The sequence below is a fragment of the Typopeltis vanoorti genome, chromosome 18, assembly GCF_054136105.1.
Source record: "Typopeltis vanoorti isolate ZY-2024b chromosome 18, IOZ_Tvanoo_1.0, whole genome shotgun sequence".
NCBI lineage: Eukaryota > Metazoa > Arthropoda > Arachnida > Uropygi > Thelyphonidae > Typopeltis > Typopeltis vanoorti.
Window position 1 is genome coordinate 54,813,269 of NC_143566.1, and position 15,018 is coordinate 54,828,286.

The window sequence follows — 15,018 nt, forward strand, 5'->3', positions numbered from 1 at the left end:
GAGGAGAGGTCACCTCAACAGTGTACCTAGAAGAAGAACTAGTTAAGAAAAGATCTAGAGGTCAGGTAAGCAGAGGGGATTGTTGAGTATTCTGGTTGGTAGATGACCAGTTTGCCTTAGGTCACTGCTTACAGCAAATAGTGATCAATGTTGAACTACTTGCTTACAGCAAATAGTTCAACATTGGTCACTGGTATTGGTAAAAGGGAGCCAGCTTGATTTCCTACAAATAAATTATCCTTACATTGAAGTCATCTTCATTGGTGACTTCAATGTCCACAACTATTTGCTGTAAACAGTGACCTAAGTGACAAGGATAACTAGTCAAAGTGGTTAGAATGATTTTCAAAATTGAGGAAGCAGTAAACACAACAGATGAATAATACATAATGAAGCAAAGACATCTTAAGCACAACAAAGGTGAAAAGAGAAAATTCAAGATTAGACATCTTCTGGTAAAGAATATTAGATCAAACAAAAGCACAAGCATTGCGGCAGAAGAAATCGAACAAAATATAGTTGAGACAGTTTGTTTGTTATGGCAGTAACTTGAGGTTCTTGCCAAAAACAGGTGACCAGTTTTGGATGGTGCACACATCATTTAAGTTAGTGTTTATACCATGAATGTTGGCAAAGTGAATAGGAAGAGTGGGGGTTTTTTAGGTTTTTAATTTTTGGGGATATTGAGGAGTGTTTTTTTTTTTTTTTATGTTTTAGCTGCAATGATACTATATCTATTTGAGTTCATCATCATGATAGTGATAAAAAGGTAAAGGGAGAAAGAATAGGGAACAAGCCGTTGGAGTAGATACACTCTTAGATACATTGATCACACCAAGTACATTCAGTCTCCATGCCATAACACGACTTTGAAAATGCCTCCTACATACCATTACATGGCCTACCTCCAGGCATGAATAAACAGTGCAGATGGCAACAGCATAATGTACCAATTGATTGGAAACCACCTAAAATGTGTTACCCCCAATTTAGATCCAAAACATTATCTGGAGGCTAGTCTCAAAACAGCTTTACTGTTGTATTCTTGAACAATGGGATCTATATCTTCTCAGTATGTTAGCTATGTTTTTGGAAAGTATCACTCACACTTCATGTTAGAAGGTTGAGAGGATAGAACTTAAAACCCCGCTCTGGGGACAGACTACAAAGCATCAGCCATTTCAAGCAATAAGTGAGGTGGTCATGGTGGTTCACAAGGAGATGAAGATCATCTTCCACCATCAGCTATCTCTGTTTTGGAACCGCTCTTCTATTCACTCTCTTAGTATTTTACCAACGCTTAGACTTAAATTAGGCAGAATGGTCAGGGCTAATGAAAATTCTCTTACTTTTTTGCATAGAACGCAAACTGATATCTCATCAAATACAAACGTTATATTCACACTATTTTGTAATATCTTATATAGCAGGGTTTTTTCTCCCGGAAACTCGGGTTTTTCATCCCGCATACAGACAAATCAGCCCTTCAGAACACACACAATTTACAGACATAGAATACCAGTTGTGGTGGTGGTGGTGGAGGAGGTGGGCAGTAGATGGCGTTGATGGAGATGATTCGTAGTAGAGGTTCGGTGTAGTGGTTGAGACAGTTGTAGGTGTCCTCCTGCGATGAGTCTTCGGACTCCTTGGAGATGTCAGGAATAATGATAATAATAATAATATACCACCAGTTGATATACCTCTATTCTTCCTCAATCTCTGCCATATATGTCAGCATGTATCCACTTGGATGATACAATGTCGCAAAGTGATCAATCAGTAACTCACTACTGCTGCTTCTCTACCATCTATATTCATTAAAGTTATCCATCGATAATCATTCTCATTTTACTTGGCATTTTAAATTGAACTGTTTGCTATTAGAGGAAAAACAGTTCAGTTTCTTACAATGTATGGTCTACGAAAAAAAGATAAGTTTTGTTATTAATTGGTGATGATATATTATAACTTTAGTATAAATTTAGCATATTTTAGTCTTGTTTTGTTGTGATCGAGTGTGGTGTGTTTGCATTTTGAAGTTAATCAATTTGAAGCGCTTGTTCAGAATAACAGTGAACAATGACAGTAAAAACAAGGACTATCAGACGCATGGGGCGAGAGTAGAGTTTGGGGGGGGGGGTGAATGTTGCAGATATGTATGTTGAGAGATTAAATGAGAGAAGTGAGAGAGTGAGGGGTCTCAAGAAAGTATGATATGTTAATGAATTTTGGTGATTTGAATGAAAGCCAGGAACTACTAGTAACAAATACCAGATGAAAAGTGATAGGCAGTGATGGATGTAAGACTAAGAATGATAGCCAGAAGACTGAGTGAGTGAGAAATGTGAAAAATGTGATTGTAAATACAGCAATAATTTAAAAAGGTAAATTGGGTGTAATTACAGAAGTGGAAGTGTTCCCAACTGACAAAGCAATAAATGGTGTGACTGTTGAAATGGAAGAAAGTCTGACTGATGAAGCAACAAAGCAGGAGTAATTGCTTGAATGCAAGAGTTGAAGAATGAAATGTTTAAGAGAAAGAATGAAATTAAGCATATAGTGGACATGAACGGAGGAGAGCGAACGAATGAAAACAAAGATAGTGAAGAGAGAGAGAGAGAGAGAGAAAGAAGTAGTGAATGACTCAAGAATAGCACCATATGGAGATTCTATCAAAATAAGTGTGGTGGATGACAGGGTGCACAAGATATGTTTTCCAGGAAGGAGAATGAACAGAGTGATTGAAGTACTAGATATGAGTAGTGAACATGCAAGGAGTTAGTGGTTGTAGTTGGGATGAATCATGCGGTTGAAGAATATGAAAGACTGTATATCATCAGATTATTGAGGAGGGCAAAAGACAACAGTGTGGTAGGAAAATTACTTTGTGTGTTGCCCAGATATGGCATTGATAAGTTGCAGTGGAGAGCAAAGATCTTGAATGGAATGTTAGAATGGAATGGAATATAATGTGTGAAGATAAAGGATTGTAGTTTGCGAACATGGAGACGAGTTTGATGAGCTGTATAAAAGTGATGGACTGCACATGAATGGTTTTGGAGTAAGTCATTTGGGAAGGCTGCTGCTGCTGCTGGAGAGAAGTGAAATGAGTGATGCAAACAAGTTATCAACAGAAGCCAAAGATGGTGTGTATGAACAAGAGAGTGGACTAGCTGAGACTGATGTGGTTGTGAATGGGAGAGAATGTGACAACATTCTCTCTTCCATTCACAACAAGTTGGACAGGGAAACTGGTTGAACCAGGGAAGTCAGGGGGACACGATGTAAGGCAAACGGATTCTGGAAGTGGTAATGACTGCACATTTGTGGATGTTCAGCAGAGGAATTGAATGGCCAGGAATACATGGGGGCTTGAATCTGAGAAGCTCTGTGGGGCAAAAGATGAGCAGACAGGAGCAGGTGAGGAGAGGTCAAAGACAGGGACAGCATAAGTAGGACTGGCTATAGACACCAAGAAATGAATTGTTGCATTTATTTGCCAATGACAGGAGTGTCAGAAATAAGGAAAATGAAACTGTTGCATTGATTAAATTTATGTGTCCAAAAATAGTTGGAATAAGTGAAACATGGCCAGATTAGAATGACATTTTGACAGGAATAGAAATGGAGGGATATGGTGTTTTTCATGAAGATAGGAAAGGCAAGAAGGGGGGGGGGGGAAGTGCTGCTGATGATAGTAGTCCATGCAAGATTGAGATGTTGAGATACAAGGAGAAAGAAGTGACAGTGATTTTGAAATAGCATTGTGTGAAGAGGAGGTTGATAGAATGAGATATTTGGCAGGATGTTGCTACAGGCCAGGGAATGTAGAAGAGTGGAAACAAAGAAATATAGACAACTTGGTTTAGTGAGAAAGCAAAGGATGATCATTATGGGAGATGGTTCATTATGATTTCAACTATGGCAATGTTGGTTGGAATGAAGAGATAGCTTCAGAAAATAAGGAGAATGAATTTCTCAAGTTCTTAAGAGGCAAGGCAATATGTCACAGAGGAAACATGAAGGTTAAATATCTTAAATCTGGTTATATGATCCAAGGATGTGATTGTAAATGGAGTGTCTAATCTTACCCAGATGGAGAGAGAGTGACCATGAAGTGATCATATGCATTGCAGCCAGTCACATGACAACTTCTATAAACAAGGGATATATGTATAACTACATATATGCCTGATAATATAAGGAGACAACTAATAGCTATAGCATAGAAAGAAGAGTTGAGTGGAAAGAATATAGATGCTGAATGGCTATTAATCAAGAGCTATGTAAAAGCAGCAATGTCTGAGTATATTCCAAAAGTGAAATGCCAAACAAGGTATGAGTAAATTGGGTGAATGAAAAGATTAGGTGTGAAATCTGGAAGAAGAAGGCACTGTGGAGGCAACACAAAACGAATGCTGGTAATGATCACTTGCATGAGAAGTACAGGGAGTAGGGCAGAAAGGTACAACAAGCAGGCTAGGAACATTGGTAAGGAAAGCAAAAGTGGATTGTAAGAAGAAATTAGCCAATCAAGTTTAGAAAAATTTTAGTGAGTTCTTTTGATCTGTAGTAAGTAGAAGGAAACTTGACTATGGAATATAATGATGGTTGATGACACTGGCAGATTGATAACCAGTGTGGAGGATATAGTTGAATTATTCAATGATCAATTTCTTCTTATTATTATTGTTATTATTATTAGCTGACTTTCATGGAGTAAAAGGACTCATTATGGGAAGTCTATACTCTCGCGTACCAAAAGATCATCTAACCATGCCTTGAACCCATTCACAGTTTCTGCACTCATCACACTTATCAGTATATTTCTTCCTCGTGAAACAAACATCAGAAGCTGGAGTGTAGAATGTAATGCACAGGAGGAAATGATGGTGAATGAGCAGGAATTATTGAGGAATTAAGTAAACTCGGTGTTAATATGGGAGTAGGATTTGACATTATATCGGCACATGTATTGAGGGAATGCACTAAGGAAATAATGGCATTTTTGGTCTTTGGTGCAGCTATTTAACATGAGTCTTACAACAAGATGAGTCCCAAAGGGATGGAAGGTGGGAAAAATGATTCTACTTTACAAAGTGTGTGTAGGGGGGTATAAGGCTTCAAATAATGAGGGGGCAGAAGGTTCTGAATAAAAATGTTTCTTCATATAAACATTTTTCATTAAAAAAAATTATATAAAAAATGTCTTTTAAAAATGCTTTTTCAGAAAATATCTTTTCTTTTAGGATATATAAGAAGACAAAATTAATTTTGTTTTCTAGGTGTTTATCAGATTTTTCCAGGACCGCCCCCCCCCATATGGGCCAATCTGTCTGTCTGAAGTTTTTGTTAATGTATTAGAGAAGTTGGTGTAAGTTAGGGTTCAGAAGTGGGTTGATAATAGCAGTATTATTTATGATGGTCAGCATGTTAGAAGGAGGTCGTGTTTCAGCAATCTGTTTATGTATTACAACAAAGTGACAAAATTATTCGATAAAGGAGATGCATATACGGGTGATGTACTCGGATTTTTCAAAGGCATTTGATAGACTGCCACATGACAAGCTGGTAGCTAAACTGAAACAGATCAGATTAAATAACAGACTAGTAAGATGTACATTTGATTGGCTGTCGGACAGATATTACTGAGTTGTATATGGAAGAGTGATATCCTAAAAAAAAAAAAAAGGGTCGCTAGTAGAGTGTCACGGGTATCTCTTTTGGGACCATTATTGTTTTACTTATACATTATTGACTTTGGGACCAGAATAACTGGAGATGTACAGCTGTTTGTCAATGATGAAAAATTGGGAATGGCTATGAGAAGTAGAGCAGACATTGTGGCTCTGCAGGAGGAGGAGAATAGACTAAGTAAGTGAGCAAATCATTGGAGCTATCATTTTAATTTTTGCATGGTGCAAGGTCTCAAAATTTGGTAGGAAATGCTGAGATGCACAGTATACAATTAATGGAGAAATTTTAATGGAGGTGTAGGAGATGAGAGATCTGGGAGTGATAGTGGACAGAAACTGGAAGTTTCAGGGGACACATTGCTAAAATTGTAAGAACACCAATGAATTATGGTAATTATGAGGAGGGCATTTGATATATAGAGACAAAGAGAAAATGGTTCCCCCTGTATAAGGCTTTGATCAGGCTACATATAGACTACTGTTGCATGGATTTGGTTGCCTGGTTTTCAGGGAGATGAGGATGTAATTGGAGAAGGTTTACTAAGTTAGTGTCAAGTCTGTGGGATGTCAGATATGAGGAAAGTTTGAGAGAATGCAACTTACAAAGAATTGTGAATAGAAGATTGAAACATATAAATTGGTGAGAGGTTGTTACCAGATTAATGTGGAGAAAATATTTCATAAAAAAGAGCGCATGAAGGTAGAACTTCATAGGCCATCCATCGAAGCTGTATAGGGAGGGTGTGAGCAGGTTCTTTGCATTAATGGAGAAATTTTAATGAAGGTGGAGGAGCTGAGAGATCAGGGAGTGATAGCAGACAGAAACTTGAAGTTTAGGGATCACATTGCTAAAATTGTAAGAACACCAATGAATTATGGTAATTATGAGGACATTTGATATACAGAGGCAAAGAGGAAATGGTTCCCTATGTAGGGTGAGTGAAATGCGTTGACTGTAAGTGTGGAAACTGTGAATGAGTTAAAGGCACTGTTTGATGATCTTTTTAATGACAGAGTATAGACCTCCCATGATGAGTCCTTTGATTCCAAAGTCAGATATTATTATTATTATTATTGAGACCCAGGCCTCCATGGAGTCAAAAGTCTCGTCATGGGAGGTCTTTCCTAGAAAAAGTCTATCATACCACTCCTTGAACTCATTGACTGTTTGTGCTCTCACAACTCTATCAGGCAATGCAATCCACAGTTCAACCACCCTCCATGCAAAGAAACCACTCCTCACTCTCTTGCTCACAGTTTCCATTTGTACTTTCCAGCGATGGACTCCTTGTCATTGCTCCTTCCCGCTGCTCCACCGAGCAAAAGAACTCCCCAGTGTCAACCCTGTAACTACCTCTCAACAGTTTAAAAGTCTCAATCTTATCACCACTCCTTCTTCTATCTACTAAATTCTGCAGTCCACATTCCTTCAGCTAATCCTCATAACTAACATTGTACAGTACTGAAACTATCTTTGTTATCTGCCTCTGTATACCCTCTCCACAACTAATTTATCCCCAGGATTTGAAGGGGTCTTATAGGATTTGAAGGAGTCTAATAATAATATTATTATTAATATATAACAATAATAATAATTATAGCAAAAGAACTCTTTGGAATTTTTTTTGGCTTACATGGCTAATTTCCTTCTCATAATGTTATTTTCCATTTTTTACCATGTTGATGACCATTCTTACTGTACTCATGATTTTACTGATCACTTTTTTTTTTCCTTGTTGCTTTGGCTGTTGGATGATGATACTCATTCATTGAATTCCCACCTGATTTGTTCTCCTTACTATGGGTCTGCAGTTCAACTACTGTTTTTGGCAAACAGCAATCAATACTATATATATATGCACTGCTAGAATTATTTCACTGCACTTTATTATACAATGCATGTTCCAAACTGCCTGCATGATCACTATCTACAATATGATGCAAAATGAATATGTGTGTGTGTGTGTATATATATAGTATAAAAATTTTGAATGACTAGAACCGAGAGAAATGTAAACAAAGTTTATTAGTATGACACAACTAGTTTCTGATTGTATCAGCCTTCGTCAGGTTTACCTTGATTACCTTGATGGACCTGTGTTTCACTCATGATTTCTCCATGAGTGCAGGTCACAAAGATCCCTCCAACGATCTCGATCTGGAACCTCTCTCTTCCATGTTATACCCATAGATTTCATTAGTGGATATTCCCATCTTGTAGGTGGTCTTCCTAGTTTTCTCTTTATTCTTGGGTGCCAATTAAGTATTCTATATGTCCATCTGTTATCCTTAAGTCTGGCTATGTGACCTGCCCATCTCATCTTGCTTTCATATATTGCAGTTACCACATCTTTTATGCCTGATCTCTTTCTTAGTTCCATGTTTCTAACATGTCCATTTTGCTGATGTTACAAATCCTGCAATGTTACAACTCTCAGAATAGCTCAGCGTTCTATTGCATGCCGAGTTATTCTGAGAGTCTCTTCTTCTTTTCTTGTCGTGTTTCATGTTTCTGATCCATATGTGAGTGATGAAGAATATCACTATTAAATAGTTTTGCCTTTGCAAAGATGTCAAGATTTGGATCAGTAAGTGTTTATTTTAGTCTGATGAATGCAGACTAGCAATACAGCTTTCTTTCTCTTTGCTAGTTCTTCAGATAAATTGTTCTTCATTTTTATTGTTTGTCCTAAGTAATTGTAGGAGTCGACTTGTTCTATAGGGATGTTATCAATACATAGGTGACTGTCACTTGCGTAGATATTTTTGATCCATTTTGTTTTTTCTAGATTCATTTCTAAGTCTATTTTTACTGCTGTTTGTGTATACTTTTTCACCCATTTCTTCTAGATCTTTTGGGTTGTGGTTCCTAAGATTTTAGAAAGAAGAGTAAATAAAGTTCTTATGTTGTATTTTTTTTTTTTTTACCTTGGCTAATTTGGGTGAGACAGAGCTTATGTATGGAACAGAAATTCTTTGTCAGGTGCACATTAAAAAAGAAGAAATAACCAGTAAAAACACATGGAGGAAATGACTGTAAACAACATGGAAAATGAGTGTATATATATTTCATCGTTCAAACGCTGAAGTCTGCACATTCAAAATTGTTCCCTCGTTGGCTTCATTGTTGGGCGTATGCATGCATATAGCATCTTGTGAATGCCAGTATTTGACCACAGCACAATGACAGTCTGAAAGGTTGTAACTCAAGTTGTTGTTGAGATGTAGGGGTTGAGAATGATTTCCATTGATTCTATTATCTTCCTTTCTACTTCATCATGGCAACAAAAAATGTTATTAGACTTGTCCCATAGGACTATATAGCTAGAGTTTTCTTCATTGGAATTGGCTGAGAATAGACCATGATTAGACAAAGCACTGGCTAGCGTTCTCCTGTAAGTGACGTCTTTCTTGTGCTCCTCAATGTGTAACTCGATTGACTTCTCTGTTTGGCTAAAGCAAAGTATATCACAGCTGAACCACATCTGGTAAACACCAGGTTATGATGTCTAGGTTTTGGATGGCTCACAAGGGAGCGGATTTTAGGAAGAGGAGTAAACAAAGTTATGTAATATTTTCTAAGAACCTTGGCTAATTTGGGTGAGACAGAGCTTATGTATGGAATAGAAATATTCAGATAAAGGCAATGCCACATTTGTTCTTAGCATTGATGAATATCAAAATAAGATGATGGAATTGTTATGGAGTGACACTTGCTCGATCCTCGAGAGAGAGAGAGAGAGAGATCCCACTCGTGAACTCCACAACCGGACCAACAATTTACTGAGAACTACCTCTGAACTACCTAGAAACATTCACCTTTCTTGCTCTCCATCTGCTTATACCACATTATATGGACTTCTTAAAATTCACAAGGCAAATACCCCACTTCGACCTATCGCAGAAGGATTGACTCTCCAACATATAACCTTTCCAAATATTTAGCAAAATCTCTCAAATGTTTTTCCGATAAGTCATCGTCCTTTATTAAAAACTCAGTGGATTTCATATCGTGTATAAAAGATATCATTATTAAGGAAGATGAAATCATGGCAAGCTTTGACATAGTCTCCTCATTCACCAATGTTCCTACAGATGAAGTTCTGGTTCTACTCAAGGATAAATTATCTAAAAAGATCATGACCTTACTTACTCATTGCATCAACTCAGGATACTTCAAATTTCAGGATACCATCTATAAGCAGAATCAAGCTCTTGCTATGGGTAATCCGTTGTCTCCTGCACTTGCCAACATCTATCTGGAAGATCTGGAAGTTAAAGACATCTCTTCCTATCCTTTAAAACCAAGAATTTGGAAAAGATATATTGATGACATTTTCTTGATTTGGAGACATGGCTGTGAATCTCTCCTGAACTTCCTTAAACATCTAAATAGTCAACATCAAAACATAAAATTTACAATTGAGTTTGAAGCTAATGGTGCTCTTCCTTTTTTGGACGTCAAACTGACCCATTCCTCAGATAAACTTAAAATCTCGATTTACAGAAAACCTACACACACACTAACAGATATCCCCATGGTCATTCCCATCATTATCCTCCTCAGAAGCTTGGAATCATTTCTACTCTAGGACATCATACTCACTGTCTTCTTGATGATGAGATAGAACTTAATAAAGAACTCAATTTTTCTCAAGTCTACTTTTCAACTAAATGGTTATTCCTAAAAAAACTACTGATAAATTCCTATTTAATCCTCCTGGTCGCTGTAATAAAGAGACCGTTACTGTAAAAGGTAATATTTCTATTCCGTACATAAGCTCTATCTCACCCAGATTAGTCAAGGTTCTTAGAAAATACAACATAAGAACTTTATTTACTCCTCTTCCTAAAATTCGTTCCCCTGTGATCCATCCAAAATCTAGATATCATAAACTTAAATATCCTGGTGCTTACCAGATCTGGTGCAACTGTGACATACCTTACTTTGGACAAACAGCAAAGTCAATCGAGTTATGCATTGAGGAGCATAAGAGAGACATCACTTACAAGAGAACGCGAGCCAGTGCTTTGTCTAGTCATGTTCTATTCTTGGCCAATTCTAATGAAGAAAACCCTAGCCATACAGTCCTATGTGACAAGTCTAATAACATTTTCCACTGCCATGATGAAGTAGAAAGGAAGATAATAGAATCAAAGGAAATCACTCTCAATTCTCTACATCTCAACAACAACCTGAGTTACAACCTTTCAGACTGTCATTGTGCTGCAGTCAAATACTGGCTTCATGAGATGCTATACGCATGCATATGCCCAACAATGAAGCCAACGAGAGAACAATTTTGAATGTGCAGACTTCAACGTCTCAACGTTGAAATATATATACACTAATTTTCAGTGTTGTTTACAGTCATTTCCTCCATGTGTTTTTACTGGTTATTTCTTCTTTTTTAATGTGCACCTGACAAAGGCTGATACAATTTGAAACTAGTTGTGTCGTACTAATAAACTTTGTTTTCATTTCTCTCAGTTCTAGTCATTCACTTTTTATAAAAATGTGCAACAACCAAGTAAATCAATCTTCATACATATATATATATATGAAAAAGCTTTAATGACTTTAATTTACACACACACACACACACACACACACACACACACACACACACACACACACAGTCACATACTTGTGTAAGAGTTACATTCTGCAGATTTTATGTATATTGGAGTTAATCTCTTCACATATTAATTGTTGTTATTATAGGAGACCTAAACCAACTAATATACACACAAAACCTATCATACCTCTCCTTAAACTCATTCGCTATCAATAAACTCACAACTAATTCTGGCAATTCATTCCATTCGTGCACCACTCTCCATGCAAAAAATCTGGTTCACACATCCCTACTAACCAAACCATTACATAACTTCCATGGATGGCCCCTAGTTCTCTGACTATGTACCATCTATGCCTATGAAGTCAGAGAACTAGGGGCCATCTATGCCTACGAACTATGACAAATAGCTATTCATCTTAGATTGAAAAATTTCCTTTGCATCAATTTTATAAAACTCCTTTAATATTTTAAAGGTTTCTATTGTGTCCCCTCTTTTCTGCCTATTGACAAAATTTTATTATTATTACATGACACCTCCAGAGAGTCCAAAGACTCATTGAGGGAGGGCACCTACACTACAACTCTGTCCCCACCACTCAAATCCACCAACTACAACAAACCACAACTACACCAATGCCATCTACTGCCAACCACCACCACTAGTATTTTCACAGACAATCACAAACATCCATGCCTACGGTGGGATTCGAACCCACAGCCTTTTGGCTGGAGAGTGGATATGCTATACACTTGGCCAACCAGGCCAGCAACACTTTCAAGTTAAAAAAAAAAACTCTTGTAAGAATTAATTAAATTAAGGGGATATTAGATCCCACATTGTTTTAAAACCGAATAAGAAACTCAAAGATTGGAATCAGAGAGTTTCATGCCGAATATAGTATAAATGTATATCAATGGGAAATGTGTTTTTACATTATATTTTACATTAACCTAGGAATTGTGTTTTTACATTATGGTAAATACCAAAGAATAGTGATCAGAACTTTCCCCACCTTTGTAACGAGTTGCCCACGTTTGAACTACGTTCTAGGACTACTTGCATTCAGCTCATGCTAGTATTCACCGATACTTTTATAGTTTTTTATACTATATTCGGCATGAAACTCTCTGATTCCAATCTTTGAGTTTCTTATTCGGTTTTAAAACAATGTGGGATTTAATATCTCCTTAATTTAATTAATGTTTATATCACCAAAATGAAGCCTGTTGGCTCTTTATATTTAAGTAACTTAATGGGTTCACCTTTTTGACAACTCGTATAGCAGAGTATATAAGTTCTTTTCGCTATACCCTTTAGTATTAATAGTTTGGTCTAGCTACTCACTGATGAAGCCTCAATAAAGGCTGAAACCAGTCTGGATAGTGACCTCCCTACCATAATGTAATAACAGCATACATTTCCTAGGAAATGTATTTTTACATTATGGTAAATACCAAAGAATAGTGATCAGAATTTTCCCCACCTTTGCAATGAGTTGCCCGCATTTGTACTATGTTCCAGGACTACTTGCATTCAGCTCACGCTAGTATTCGTCAATACTTTTATAGTTTTTTTATACTATATACTATATTCGGAATGAAACTCTCTGATTCCAATCTTTGAGTTTCTTATTCGGTTTTAAAACAATGTGGGATCTAATATCCCCTTAATTTAATTAATGTTTATATCGTCAAAATGAAGCCTGTTGGCTCTTTATATTTAAGTAATCTTGTAAGAATGTTTTTTCCAGCTTTTATTGCTGTTCTATAATATTATTATTATAGAAATCCATTATTTATCCATAAATATGTTGACAATTTCATAAATTACCAGACAATTTAGAGAGTGAACCTTTGGTATTGTGTTACCTAAATTTTGTAACCCACAAACCTTAAATCTATCCTAATAGGGAGAACTCCACTGCCCTGTCACCAGCTTAGTCTCTGAACTGTCTCTACCACCTCCTGATCCCCAAAAAACCCAGGTCATCATATCTGTGAACAATAGTCAAGATACAGCTGAATCATGGCCTTATAAGAGGAATAACAACTTCTCTGTCTTTAGCTGTTAGTGTGTTTTACAACATCCAAATAATCCTTTCAGCTATTTTATCAACTTTTTCAATATGACCCCCTGAACTTCAACTCTCTGTCCACTATAAGCCCAAAGTCCATAGCCTCATCAAATTCCTGAAATCCAGTACCATGAATAGGATAAACCATATGCAATCTTTTGAACCCAAAGTACATAACCTTATATTTTGCAACATAAAATTGAAATTATTATCCCTTGCCTACAATGCCAATTTATTTAATCATGCAGCATATCAGCATCACTTTTATCAACTAATATCCTTAATCTTTAATGGTACCTGTGATATAACAATAAACAACAAATTACATGATAACCACAGTAATTAACTTTAATGAAAGTACAGATATTTCATACTGAAAATAACATTACATCATGATATGTAAAAACAAGGAAATCAAAAAACAGGAATACAATTACATACAACAATCGATTTGCCAATTCAAAATGATTGTTGCAAGCTAGAGATTTATATATTAATAAATAATATTATTAAAAAAAATCTTTGACATTTACATATAATAAGCATGACCAAACTAAGGGGATTTTAAATCCCACATTGTTTTAAAACTGAATAAGAAACTCAAAGATTGGAATCAGAGAGTTTCATGCCGAATATAGTATAATAAACAATAAAAGTATCGGCGACTACTAGTGTGAGCTAATGCAAGTAGTCCAAGTACGTAGTGCAAACTCGGGCAACTCGCAGCAAAGGTGGTGAAGTTCTGATCACTATTCTTGGTATTTTCCATAATGTAAAACACATTTCCTAGGAAATGTATGCTGTCATTACATTATGGTGGGAGGTCACTACCCAGACCGGTTTCAGCATTTATTGAGGCTTCATCAGTGAGTAGCTAGACCAAATTAATACCAAAGGGTATAGCGAAAATAACTTATATATACTCTGCTATACGAGTTGTCAAAAAGGTGAACCCATTAAGTTACTTAAATATAAAGAGGCAATAGGCTTCATTTCGGCGATATAAACATTATTTAAATTAAGGGGATATTAAATCCATTGTTTTAAAACCAAATAAGAAACTCAAAGATTGGAATCAGAGAGTTTCATGCCAAATATAGTATAATAAACTATAAAAGTATCACCGACTACTAGTGTGAGCTAATGCAAGTAGTCCAAGTAGGTAGTACAAACTCGCAGCAAAGGTGGTGAAGTGAAATGAAGCCTATTGGCTCTTTATATTTAAATGACCCAAACTTTTTTTTGGGGGGGGGGGAGAGAAAGAGAGACAATCATTCTGATTCATGTTAAGCTGATATAAAAGATCTTCACAACTTTCTTTGAAAAGGCATTCATATTTAAAAACTACTTCTATGGAGAAGACGAGATTCATCCCACCAGATATGGTCATTCAGTATCAATACTATGCCAGACCAGACTTTTGAGGTTTTTTATGTATTTAATATAATATTGATTTCTACTCATATTTCTACTCAGAACAACCTGTGTGACAAAAGTATGTTAAATTACATTCATAAGGTATCTATGGTAAACACCAGTTAATGATTATGGTAACAGTTTGTCTTTTGCAGATTATAACATGTGAGAAAATGTGTTAGTAAGAAAATATGTGGGAATAAGGTGATACTTCTTCAAAATTCTACCAAAACCTTCAGAGATACCAGA

General features: G+C 36.3%; 1 protein-coding gene across 1 annotated transcript in view; it reads right to left on the reverse strand.

The window, feature by feature from the left end:
- The window catches only part of LOC150096673 (twitchin-like), a 2,440,784-nt gene that overhangs the window by 2,013,914 nt on the left and 411,852 nt on the right, over positions 1-15,018 (reverse strand). The gene's annotated exons all lie outside the window — the stretch shown is intronic.